Source organism: Gymnoscopelus microlampas (genome assembly GCF_963454915.1).
Source record: "Gymnoscopelus microlampas genome assembly, chromosome: 1".
NCBI classification, from domain to species: Eukaryota; Metazoa; Chordata; class Actinopteri; order Myctophiformes; family Myctophidae; genus Gymnoscopelus; species Gymnoscopelus microlampas.
The window spans coordinates 48,280,408-48,294,863 of record NC_139962.1 but is presented as its reverse complement, the minus strand read 5'-3'; the positions used below and the strand labels follow the sequence as shown (position 1 = coordinate 48,294,863).

The 14,456-nt window shown below is 41.9% G+C and overlaps 1 protein-coding gene across 1 annotated transcript in view; it reads left to right on the top strand.

The window, feature by feature from the left end:
* The window catches only part of ntrk3b (neurotrophic tyrosine kinase, receptor, type 3b), a gene marked incomplete at both ends in the record, with an annotated part of 250,628 nt that overhangs the window by 187,105 nt on the left and 49,067 nt on the right, over positions 1-14,456 (top strand). The gene's annotated exons all lie outside the window — the stretch shown is intronic.

Below are 14,456 nucleotides of genomic sequence, written 5' to 3'. Positions count from 1 at the left end.
GGAGTGCAACACAACAGGCTTCAGACATCTTTCACACAGTCTGTGGATCCACTTCAGCCTTTTCAATTTGTCGTTAAAGATTCCGAGCAGATAATGATAGAATGCTGTTGCTGTGGTTGTTTAGGATGTAAGGAAATCCTCAGTGTCCTTCATGGTAATAAGTTCTCCTTCAAGATGGAAGTCGCAGCAGGTGTTCCTTCATTCCACCTGTATTCATCGAATAACCATAACCATTTAAAGGGATATTTCACTTTTTTTTTAAATTGGGTCAATTTATCATCTGCTCTGGCTTTTGTGAGCCCCCCAGAATTTTTGTTGCTTGATTCAGTATTTAGATATTTGATATTCATTTTATCAGACACGCCCCCTTCCTATACAAACCCATTGTAACTTCAAACTCCATTTTAACCATGATAGATTCATCGATTTCATAGATTCAAAACACCCGTCCTTGGTTCTGATGACTCATACTGCCCTCCCAATAAGTGAGGGGGACATGTTTTTTTGATAAATGTTTTCATTTATTGTATACATTTTTTATTGTATTTTTTTAATTAAAAAAAATATATAAAAATGAAAAAAGTTATTGAAAAAACACGGTCACCTCACGTATTAGAAGGACAATATCAGTCACCAGAACCAAGGACGGGTGTTTCTGATGAATCTAACATGGTTAAAAGTTTGAAGTTACAATGGGTTTGTATAGAAAGGGGGCGTGTCTGATAAAATGAATATCAAATATCTAAATACTGAATCAAGTAACTTAAAAACTTTCCGGGGGCTCAAAGGCCTGAGTAGACGATAAAATAACCCCAAAATGTTTTGAAAGTGAAGTATCCCTTTAAGCCCCATATAGCCAATCTATAAGCTCTATTTCACTATCAAAGAAAACATCACCAATCAAACTCCATCTAAGGATTCTATTGAAGGAAATAAAAACAAACTAGAAACGTGCACTCCTCTGAGCACAGGTCTCCGCCAGGCCAGGTTGCCTACCCAGGCCTGTGAAATATGAAAGGCAGTCGTTGGCATTTGGAATGGAATCTGAGAAATCGCTGACCATCTTGATCACATGACCCCAGAGATAATGTGTACCGATTGGTGTGAGTTTTGGACAAAATATGTAGGAGTTGTAGTAAAAAAAGGAAGAAAATGCTAAATGGTGCACGGACACTCCTCCCGGGAGTGTCCGTGCAATGTTTCATGCCGATCGATCCAGTGCTGGAGCTGCGCGCACACACACACACACACACACACACACACACACACACACACACACACACACACACACACACTGACAGACGGACAGGGGCGAATACATAGTCTCTGGCCTTCGACCGAGCCGTCCAGCCAGGCGGAGACAATGAAATGAACGAACCAAACAAAACGAATGTGAGGGCGAGGGACAAGAGAGTAGAGAGAAGAAGTTATATGGAGAGTAGCAGGGTGGGTGGGAGGGAGGGGTGCAGAATGCGATATCGAAGATGGGGGCAATATAGGGTTAGGTGAGCACTAATATGTGGACGGAAGTGACATGATTGGAGGTGTGGTCCTGCTCCTGAACTTCTGCTAGGAGCTCCGATATAATCTTGTGTTCAGTATTTTTATTTTGATATTTTTTATGTTGATATATATATATTTTTTTTCACCCATAATGACAAAATTAGAGACACCAGGGTGGAAGTAGTTGAGAGTAACACTTAACACTCACTTCGTTACACACATTCACACATGGGAGCTGCCCAGCACAACTACAGGCTACAACAACTTTTGGTAGCGGAGCGGTACTACTGGAGCAGCTTGAGGTGATGTGCCTTGCTTATGGGTACATAAGTGGAAGTTGTGGTGAGAGCATTTAGGGAGGGTGACTGTACTGTACAGAACTGTACATGACCGTCAGGGGTTTGTTCTCGTAACCGCCAAAATGTGTCACATCTTTGACCCGTTAAACTGAAAATAAACGATACAAAACACAAGGACAACATAACAGCGCCTCTACTATATCATGGCTTGGCTTGGCGAACGAAGATCTAGGAAGGTGGACGCCCACGTCTGCTGCAGGCTTGCTGGTGACTGATGAGGCCGATTCGGGACAGGCAGACTCGGCCACAGCGGCTGCAGGGAAATGTTAGTGCTGCATTACGGTTCTTCCTTATTTTCCTCTTCTCTTCAATATCGGTCTGATGGTTACTCTTGAAGGAGGAAACAGCTTGCTGGATGGTATTTTGCCCAGGTCTCACGGTTTGAGGCGAGTGCAGACCACTGCTGCTCATTGATGTTGCAGGCACGGAGGGATTTCCTGAGAGAGTCCTTGAATCTCTTTTTCGGCGCCCCAGTCAGCCAGTCAATGGTCAGAGGACAGTTCACCAGTTCTAGTATAAATTCCAGTTTATATTGACAACATAGCAGAGTCTCCGGTATATATTCCAGTTCATATTGACAACATAGCAGAGTCTTCAGTATATATTCCAGTTCATATTGATAACATAGCAGAGTCTTCAGTATATATTCCAGATCATATTGACAATAGAGCAGAGTCTCCAGTATATATTCCTGTTCATATTGACAACATTGTTTTTTTTGGCTTCTATTGTTCTCTTGTTTGATCTCCTTCCCACTTGCCCCCCTACCCCTCTTCTTCTCTCTCTCCCCACTTTAACGTTGCGATGGGAATGATGTACAAAAACAAATTTCACCCACTTTTTTACCTTGTAAACCTGTGATGTGACAATAAACCTGATTCTGATTCTGATTCATTCTGATTCAACATACAGAAGCAGAGTCTCCAACATGTATTCATCTCACAGTGGCCACATAACAGCACCTGTACATTCCTGTTCATAAGAGCTGCTCCTAGAGTAGCAGTACTGGTAATGTAAATGAATGGAGAAGAATTCAATAAGGTAATGTGGCATATGGGATGAGAGACAATCAGTAAGATAGACGCTTGATTTTAAGAGTGCATACAGTACGTTAGTCAACATGAACGATTTACAACCTTTTTTTCTGTCCCTCCTCTCTCACTGCCCTACCCCTCACTGTGCCTTACGCTGCAGTGCAGAGAATGCACAGCAGACGTTTTGTGTGGCAACTATAAATTCTCCACAGCCTATATTCACACAGGGACCATAAATATTGACTGTCATGGCAGCTTAGTGTTTGTCACAGTTCCTCATGGCTAACTAGGGAGGAAGGAAGGAACTCAACAGGGTAAAGGGAGGGAGGGAGGAAGGAAGGAAGGAAGGAAGGAAGGAAGGAAGGAAGGAAGGAAGGAAGGAAGGAAGGAAGGAAGGAAGGAAGGAAGGAAGGAAGGAAGGAAGGAAGGAAGGAAGGAAGGAAGGAAGGAAGGAAGGAAGGAAGGAAGGAAGGAAGGACAACAGGAAATAATTTCTGGCAACGATGGAAGGAAGCATAGAACTATGAGAGAAAACAATATGTGAGAAAACAATGAACAATGGAGGTAGGTACTGTAGATCTAGGGAGGATGAAAGGAAATAAGGTTTTAGGGTCATACAAAACGAGCATGGTGACGAGCATGCACGGCAGTCACACTGTTCTCCAGCTCACTCAATCTCCATTCATTCTCATTCCTAACAAGCTACCACAATACTCTCTCAATCCTAATGGTTCATTCTAGGCGGTCTTTCTTAAGCAGAACACTGTTCCCTCTTCATTCTATATGCTCAGCATTGATCACAGCACCGTTCCTGCACCCTGTCAGTGATCATACTTACTGCACCTCCCCAGCCTCCTCCCTGTGACATTTTATTTCTTCACTGTGTTAAATGTATGATTCTGTGGATTATTGATGTTATATGTATCTTAACTTAAACCCTTGAAGGATTCAATGTTATGATCATTTACAGTAACTCTGGATCTTGGGCTCTGCTTCTGGGGGGTTTGTGATCTCAGATTCTGTGTCATGTTTGCGCAGATCATCTGTATTATCACAGGAGCAGAGTCACACCGCCAAACTGAATGCAATATCAGTGCAATAAATGGTTAATCCCGATGAAAGTGTCTGACTGAACAAGGAATTGGGGAAGAGAGAAAAGAAGTAACTCGGAAGGAAGGGATGATGAATGGGAGAAACACCAATAAGCAAGTAGGAAGGAAAGAATCAGAAAGAACCAAGAAATGTTGAAAGAATTAGAAAGTCACCAGATAATAAAATGTAATACACGTTCTGGGTGTATTCAGACTGTTCAGCTGTGAGGAATAATAGTTTGTTTTGTTCCTAATGAGTTTAGTGTGTGTTTGCCATTGACTTGCTTGTCTTGTTGATTAAAAGGCCAGTGGGCAATCAACTGCCCTTTGTATTTCTTCTTTAATTTAGACAGGCAGTTTAGAAAGCTGAGAGAAAGACAGTGTAGGAGAGACAGACAGCAGGGAAGCTGAGAGGGAGACAGTGCAGGAGAGACAGACAGTCGGAATGCTGAGAGAGAGACAGTGTAGGAGAGACAGACAGCAGGAAAGCTGAGAGGGAGACAGTGTAGGAGAGACAGACAGCAGGGAAGCTGAGAGGGAGACAGTGTAGGAGAGACAGACAGCAGGAAAGCTGAGAGGGAGACAGTGTAGGAGAGACAAACAGCAGGAAAGCTGAGAGGAAGACAGTGTAGGAGAGACAGAGAGCTGAGATCTGTTTTTGCATTCTATAAGAAATGAGTGACGTTTAAGATTTCTACATGTAGTGAAAAGTTGTGCAGCCCTCGTCACTGCCACGGTTATCAGTAGAACCATTTTACTGTATTAATTCTTTAAAATAAAGGTAATACCACTTCTGCTACTAATATTACTACTATTAAACATCATTATTGTTAATTAATGTAATTATTTTGAAGAACGATAATAATGATAATCAATGTGTTTGTGTTGCACCTTTCCGATGTGGAAAGTTGCAGTCAAACAGATGTACAGTACACATAGTGTAATGTAAGGCAGTGTGTTAATAGTGCATCAGAGAGAGCAGGGCACTGAGAGAGCCAATTACTACCTGTGGCTTTACCATCGGCTGCTCTTGTCTTCCCTCATTCATTGTGACAGGCAGCAGCTTTGCTGGGATTTTCCCATGTTTGTCTTTTGATCTGCACGCGTGCATGGAAATACTAAATAGTTAGTAAGTTTGTAAAATAAAATATTTACAAATCATAAAATGATTATCCCAAGCATCATTAACAACTGCTTTAAAGAAATGAAAGCATCACTGACTGACGATCACTGACTGACGATCAGTGACGCTCTCTCTCTCTCTGTGTGTGTGTGTGTGTGTGTGTGTGTGTGTGTGTGTGTGTGTGTGTGTGTGTGTGTGTGTGTGTGTGTGTGTGTGTGTGTGTGTGTGTGTGTGTGTGTGTGTGTTCAGACGTTCTCATTCACGTACACCTGAATCAGTAGCAGTAGTAGTTTCACTGTATTATATCCTATGGGTTTGTGATATATCTAGCAATAATCCTAATATTAATGTGCTCTCTTAATTCATCACTCCAGTCGATGCACTATCCATTTTACTAGACCAGCGATGCTTGTGCTGTTCTTTGTCTTTGTAGTGCAGTGCTATATTGCCCTGTATTCACGCTGCATGTGATATATGGTTCAGTATAATGTAATCCATAATAACCATATGCTGTGGGTAATTCATCATCAAAGCCCTAGGCTCTCAGAGGGGCTCCCTGGTCAAAGCACTCTGACAATCTCTTAATGAAATACATCAGTTTAACTCCACAGGAGATGAAGGCCCTCTCTTTGTCTCTTTGCCTCTGTCTCTCTGTCTGTTTGTATCTCACGGCCATCTGTATGCAAGTCTGCTTGTTTCACTGTCTCACTGCTCCGTCATCTGTTCTGTCTGTATGCTATGTCTTTCTGCCTCTCTCTGTCTCTCTTTCTATGTCTCTATTTGTCCCGCTGCCTCTCTGCAGAATAAATTAGTCTGACCTCTAAACTCTGATAAACAGATGAGGTAAATGTCAAGGTGATCAATTGGTTTTGGGCTGAATTAGCAAATGCACCTTCAAACTGCAGAATCACATCAGAGCACAAAAGGTTCTGTGTCCTCTTACCACAGCTTTAGAGATGGAAGGAGGCAGATTAGATGTTAGAAAAATCGCCTTTGACTGGAAAGTCTCTGGTTTTAATCTCTAAGCATCTGAGAAACTCTGAGCGAGTGAGGAACTCCATCCTCTCCTTGTGTTGATGTGTGCTGTATCAATGACCCAGTTACGACTTGGGAGCTGTTCATTGGCCAGCGTAGGAAATGGTGTTTGTACTGGTTAGCTCCCAGTGAACAACTAGGCTTGTGCTGGAAACTTCACAGTAGCTGTAGATGACTGTGGTTGTACAAGTGATACTTTAATGTAGGTGTGATTGTGTATAGCCGAGAGTGACCCAGAGTGCTGCTTTAAAAGTTGCTCTGTCAACTTTCTCTGGTCTAGACGATAGTATCACTGTGATTGAAATTGTGAAAAGGAAATAGGAAGGTAGCATTTTACCCACATTTTTCTTTTCTACTAAAAATCTAAGTTAATCTTAAAAAAGAGACGTTTGCTCCCAGAGAAATTTCTATCTTTTGGTGATGTGACGTGATTTGGTGTGCTGAGTGAACTCAAACTATCTTCAGTTCACAGAATAAACACTCTTTCTGGGTCTTTCTCAGGACTCACAATGCAATGTTCAGAATGTTCAGAAGTCCAACGAGTACCCTCCTTCACTGCGTCATTATACATATAAGAACCTCCATCTCCCATGGAGTGTAGACTAGGAGTGTTGTTATCTCTGGGGATTATATCAGTAGTTTCCTTTTTTAGTGTGGTTGCCCAACAGGGCAACCAGACTATAGTACTCTATAGCTTTCTTTATTTATAGATTAACTTTATTTCAAACCGCTATTTCTCCCACAGTTTTTATTCCCCAATGTCATGCCATATGTCAAAATCACCGTCTAAATCGGGAATCGTGTGCGTGTATAGGGCTAAGAGATTGGTTGAATAGTTTAATTGATATTAATTTATTAGTGCATTAAATTTCCCCATCCACTTTAATGTAAAAGTCAAAAAACTCAAATTCAAGTATTTTTTTCTCAGAATCCTTAACAGCTAGAGTTATCAGATTTGGAGGGATAATTTATAATTAAGTCCCAAATTATTGAAAAAAATATCACACCATTCGGCCTCATGGTGGCGCTATAACAGCCCCCTTTACGTTTTGGCCCGTAACTCTTGAACCGTAGGTCCTAAAATCAAAATTTCTTTTCACCTGGATTCCTTGGGTCACGACGCATCTCCCCATATAGGCCACGCCCATTTGCGTCAGGATAGATTTTTTGATATTGATTTATTAGTGCATTAAATTTCCCCATCCACTTTAATGGGAATTGCAAAAACTCCCATTCAAGTATTTTTTTCTCGGAAACCGTAAAGGCTACAGTTACAAAACTTGGAGGGGAGGTTAATAGTTTTTTGAAAAATTATTAAGAAAATAATCACACCAGTCGGCCACATGGTGGCGCTATAACAGCCCCCTTTACCTTTTGGCCTATAACTCTTGAACCGTAGGTCGTAAAATCAAAATTTCTTTTTCCCTGGATTCCTTGGGTCATTACGCAACTTTCCATATAGGCCACGCCCATTTGCGTCTGGATAGATTTTCCGCCATTTTGAATTTTCTTCCAAATACACTTTTAGCTCGTCCTCCCACATATTTTGCCCAAATTTCACACAAATCGGTACACATGATCTCTGGGCCCAACTCAACAAATTCCCAAAAGCATTTCCACTTTGACCCATAGGGGCGCCACAAATGCGCAAAATATAACCGTTTGATGCAAAAACATTATTTTGGGGTGGATCCATCCTCTCAAAATGAAACGCAAGCGATCTCATGAGAGACGTGACGATGTAATTGGCGCAGCCTCCGACGGTATTCCTCCCGGCGTATTCCTCGAGTCCCGGTGGCCGCGACCCGCGACCCGCGTCGGCGCAACCACACTCTGCAATTTCCCCGGAATTGCGACGCGTCTAGTTTCCTCTTTCTTTTTCAGATTTAAGATTCTGTGTAATAAAAATAAAAGTGTTTAACGCTCATTATGGTTCACTTAAGAGAAAAGAAGCAATGAGTTATTTTAAACAAATACATCATTTAGAATAAATAGCATCATTGTTAACATTTGCCCTTGGCTGCATTTCCCTGTAACAACAATAACAACAGATCTGATTATCTTCATAATTAAGTAATATAAATGTCATGTAGCCAATTATTCAACGACAGTATAAGACCGTGATTGTAGTGTGTATAACTGTATGAGTGTGTGAGTGTGTTGCTGGAAAAGAGCATATAACATGTGTCTGTGTTGTAGGTGGTATGACCAAGAAAATTATAATTAGGGGCCAATGCAATGCTAGATAAGATTGGAGTGTGTGCAAAGTCTCACGCCAATCATTTCAGTGGTGCTTGTGGCATTTTGTGCAAAACGGGCCCCTCCTGTAAACTTTGAAAGCCAATTGCTGTAAATTGCAATGGAATCTGAAAAATCTGATCAGTACATTTTGATCACATGACTACAAGATAAGGTGTACCAACGTGGTAGAGTTTTTTTTACAAAATCTGTAAGAGTAGTAGCAAACAGTGTTTTGCAAAAATAATATAAAAACAAAACAAGGAGGAAAATCTTGCCATGTGAAAATGACTGTGGCCTATTTAGGTGGTTATGTAATCATCCAAGGAATCCAGGGGGGAAATAATTTCGATTGTATGACCCACGGTCCTAGAGTTTTAGGCCAAAACTAGAATTGGCCTGTTATAGCGTCACCATGAGACCGATTTGAAATTCAGGGTGGCATTTCAATCGGACGCTTATGATTTGTGGCATTTTGTGCAAAACGGGCCACTCCCGCAAAGTTTGGAAGCTAACAGTAGCCAATCAGAATGGAGTGAAATCTGACAGATACGTCTTGATCACATGACTATAGAGATCATGTGTACTGGTGTGAAGTTTGAACAAAATCTGTAGGAGTAATTTGAAACATCTGGGATGGAGGTTCTTTCTTGGCCTCCCGGGAGTGTGCATGCAAGGTGTCGCACCGATCGGTCCAGTGGTGCCCGAGATTAGCTGTTCACAGACGGACAGACTCACCTCGCCTTTGGCCATTCCGGCCTGGCGAGGATAATGAATAACATAAAATACAATTGTATTTAGACCTAGTTTTATTTTTCCATTTCTTCTTTTCAAGTGAATGAAGGTACAGTATGAATCAAGTTGTGTGGTATAAAGACATCCCTTCGTTTTCAGTACAACATTTCCTGTCAGTTTCTACTGAATGTGAGTGACAGCCTGTACAGCAGTGCTGTGAAAAGTATGTTTCTGACAAAACCCTCATGCCACAATACACACACGACACGCTTCCTTTTAGATTTAGGTGTTCCTTTAAATTTCTAGATGTTAATTATTACACATGATGACTGGATGTTTCTACTAAATAAATAAAATAGATGTTTTTAAGAGCACTCATACAAATTATATATATACATTTCTTTCTTTTCCCCCCCTAAATTTAAAGTAGGCAATCATTTTTTTCCCCCTTTTCTCCCCATTTTTTGTCATTATGCCAATTAATTCCTCCAGTCCCCACACACATTTAGGTAATTGCACCAAGTAGAAGACTAAAGTCGAGCAGGAAAGTCATTCATTCCATAGTTGGCATTGGCAAGATAAACAAATTCCCATTTTTGAAAGAATGACTCAACTTCCTGCCACCAGAACAGAACAGAGATTAGATCACAAATAAGAGGGAAGTCGCCAAGTCGGCCGGCTATATTTTAACATGATTAATTATGCCTGGCTGGTTGACAGTGCACCAATAATATTTATTCCGCAAGACACAAAATGATGACTAGTCAGGGATCCGAACCCGTTTGAGCAATGGAAATGAAAACTGGAAACAAACAATGTTTTTCTTGGAAAACTAAAAAGAAAACGGAAACGTAATTGTAATAATTTCTAATTGTTATGAACAGAAACACCATTTCAAAATCTCAATTATCCAAATGTCTTTAGATCTACATCACTTTTAAGTGCGCCTTCATTTTATCAGTGCTCCAGGCTGCAGCCGGACCTTATTGCCAGAAAACAGTGTGAAACTCAAATTTGTGTAGCTGAGTGGCTCAACATTTCCAGCCATATTAGCCTACACCAATTCACAAAATAATAGATGTAAATTGAGCTCAAGGTCCATAGATACATGCAACTCAAGGTCATACAACTTGCAGACTCAAGGTCCATAGATACATACAAATACATACTCCAACATTATTGTTATACACATCTATTCACAATTACAGTTGCATTAATGTGGACTATTAAAGATTTGTGTATAATGTTTTGCTCCTTTCTAGAGCTACCAATTTTTTTATTCTGCCAATTTGTCAGATTACAAGCTGTCAAGCGGTCAAGCTGAAAAGTAGTTTCCCCTGTTGGAATAATTTACGGTATTTGTTATTATGATAATTATAAACAGCACAATGACCTTTAATATTAGCATGTGAAAACAAAATGGCAGTGCTACGTAGGTTATTTTATATTTTAGGCTTAAAGTTAACTTCTTACCGTGGTAGAAGGGCACCCCCAACATCCACTGTCGGAATATGAAGCCGACTAACCACATTGTCGCTATGGTGATAAAATGCAAAAGCCTAATTAGAATGACATAATCCATCTGTGTTGTCAAGATGAAGTACAAACATTTGCAAACCTTTGTCATGAAAACTGCATTTTTGACACACGTTTGAAATCTGCATTACAAGCAACACAATACAGAGAGATACAATATCCACAATCCCTCAGCACTCTGCTCAGCTGTTTCGAATAATAATTTGTTAAATGTACAGGCTCCTTTCTCTCAAGTTCAATCCATTCTGTTTCTATGGCTTGTTGGATATATTACATTTTCCACATTTCCTGTTGCATTCCATGGCCCCTGTATTGCTGCTTTTTTTTCAATCTTTGGCAAGACCCCACGTGAGTCCACACTGGTTGGGGTGGCAGTAATCCCAGAAGTTTTCGCCAGCTCTGGCGAGGAACTTCTGGGCCAGAGCCCTGGTATTTGTGGGCGGGATGTAATTTACGCTCAGAATCTGAGCGGAAGCGCCTCTTACCGGTCTGAGGCTGTGCAACTCGTCTAAAAAGTCAGACGAGAGGCAAACAGTACTACACAACAATGGCGGGCGCAATTTCTCAAGGGGAAATTGCTTCCCGTCGATTCTATTTAGATGCAACACCCACTGCATGTGGATCCCGCCCCCTTTTCTTCATTGGCTGTTGATTTGAATCACAACGCAGTGGCCGCGCCCTTGCTGTCCAAGCTCCGACGCCCAGACTCCCAGACTAGGGTGGCAGACACATCACAGTGGCCCACACTGTGTGCCCCGTGCACACACACACTGTCTGCTTGCTCACCATACCTCAACACTGCCACTTATAATGGCAATACATCTCAAACTAGAAAAAGTGCTTCTCGAAGCACAGGTCTCCGCCAGGTCAGGTACGTTATTGTGGCCTCCTGGTGGCGCTATAATAGGCCAATGTGAATCGGACACTGCGTTCATTATTTGAGGCATTTTGTTCCGTGTTGATCACATGACTATAGAGATACTGTGTACCGATTTGTGTGATGTTTGGACAAAATCTGTAGGAGTAGTATCAATAAATGTGTTTTGCACATATCGGCCTCCTGGTGGCGCTATAACAGGCCAATCTGAAAAATTTGGACCAGAGGTTCTGAATTGGCATCCAGGGAGTGTGCGTGCACAGTTTCACAGCGACCGGGCCAACGGTGCCAGAGATTAGCTGCTAACGGACGGACAGGACGGACACACGGACGGACGGACGGACACACGGACGGACAGGGGGTAAAACATACTCTCTCGCCATGCCTATCGGCCTGGCGGAGACAATAACTGTTACAATAACCGAATCGAAGGTCCAGCTGAACTAGGTTTGCCTACTGTAGTTTGACTTTGTAATATCCTTTACTGCGTCATAACTGTAAGTGGTGAGTGAATTTTATTTCCAGTGAATTTTATTTCCAGATTTTTATATATCCAATAAATATTCTTGTTTGATGTAGGATGCACTGGTGCCCCACTGATGTCCCACAGAGGTCTGAGTGTATTCAGGTTTTCATTCCAGCTCATCATTACAACAGTTGATTTCACTAATGAACATCCTAGCTGCCAGCAGGGGTGGGGGGAGAGTGGGGGGCTGTAGCGTTTGGTTGGAATGAAAGATGCACTCAGCAGCCTGTTGTTTGTTTAATTAATTAAGTCATTGTTTGAACTTGCCCTGGCTCTGTTTGTCTGCATTTTGTGGCGTACTCCTGAAACATCTTAATAATAGTGACTGGCTGAGTGTGTTCAACGGTACACCCACCACTGGTTGCAATCAGAACTGGATAAATTGGCAGGAGTATTGGGTCTTTATGCTTCTTAGTGTTGTTTTTTGTATCCTACTTTGGCAAGATCCCACATTTAAGTCCACACATCAGGGCAATCTGTAACTTCCAGATAATGTCAAAGAATACAATAGGAGAGTGAAACATTTTCTTATAGATAATAAATTAGTGTAACATAACATTACATAAAATTGGTGACCCAATGATGTCCCATGGAGGTCTGAATATATCATTGCTGTCGGGTGGAAATCTCTTACGTCCAAAACCGTTCCTTTTTTATAATTATTTTTTAAAACATTTTACAATAGTAAAAATAGCTGATGTACAAGCTCACAGAGTGTAGTTGTGAGCTTGCAGATCTGCTATTTTCACCACTTTTGTGCGACACGCTTGAGTGATGAAGTCGGGCATTCATTTACGAAAAAACTTGAAAGTTGAAATGTGGAGGTCTTCATTCTAACTAATCATTTCATCAGTTGATTGGATTGCACTAATGAACACACTGTCAGCCAGGATGAGAGTCAGACATACGTGTTTTGGTTGGAATGAACACAGCCCTATACACAGCACTGTTTTCCTAGCTTCAAATAGGCCCTTATTTACTCATGCACTTATTGAATCAATAAATAAATACATCAGTGTGTTTCTTGGTTGGTGTCAGGATCTACTTCCCCACTGGTAGTGCCCAGCTGTAGCAAAACCCATTATTTCTTAATTCCACACACACACACACACACACACACACACACACACACACACACACACACACACACACACACACACACACACACACACACACACACACACACACACACACACACACACACACTTCAGTGCCCTTAACACACATCTTCCTTCACATTCCTTTATTCCTTTATTAACTCCCTCATATCGATTCCAGCTCTGCCCCTTTCTTCCTGCCATCCTTTCCACCCTCTTTCTTTCTCTCCCTCCTTCCCTCCTCTCTTTCTCTCTTCCTCCGTCTTTGCTTCCTTCCTTCCTTCCCTCTGGCTTTTATTTCTCCCTGATTCCTCCAACTCTTCCCATCCTCCCTTCCCTCTCCTCCTCCATTTTGTTCCATTCCTTTCGGTTTAGATTGAAGTTGTGCTTTGCTGTGTTGACTTTGACCCTGCTGATGACAAGAGAGGCTGCACGGCTGACAGTCAAACACTGTTTGACTGTGGCTGATCAAAGGAAGGAAAACTGTGTGTGTGTGCGTGCGCGTGCGCGTGTGCGCATGCGCGTACACGCCCATGTGAAAGAGAGAGAATAAGAAGGACGTGATGCTGTGAGCCAGAGTAGTAATACTCCTCAAACCTATACAGTTCACGCTGGCATCAGAAGTGCACGGGGCAAAGGGCAAATATGCCCACTGAAATATGAATGCAATATTGAATAAATGAGAAAAACTGTTTCCTGGGCAGAAAGGGGGAACATTTAGCATCCTTCCCTACTCTATAGCAGTGCTTCAAATGTATTAGGCCGCGGAACCCCATCTGAAAAGGTTTTGTAGAGACCACATCCTATATTAAAATTGACTAATGGGAAGGCCGGCCAGCGGACAGACCATGGCCCATCACTATGACTCAGACATAACTATAAGCATACCCGATATGCCCATGTATAGGCATGTCACTATGGCTCAGACATAACCATAAACAAACCCGATATGCCCACATACAGTAGGTATATATGGAGATGTGGTTGTCCAGAGCCACAGATCCGACCGCTATGCCCAGGGTTGCATTTCTCATAGGACGGCATTGTACGCCGTGCAGGGGGGGCACGACGGGACGCGGCATAACCCCACGTTTGCAACTACTTTCGCCTGCGCACTTCATCGGGTATGAATGAATTTCATACCCGATTTCATACCCGATTATTGCAGACTCAAGGTCCATAGATACATACAAATACATACTCCAACAATAAACATGAATTAAAAACAGTCCTTCACACCATGGTATGTGTGGTTATGGTATTGTATGTGCACCGTATGGACTACTAGTGTGCTTAATGTTA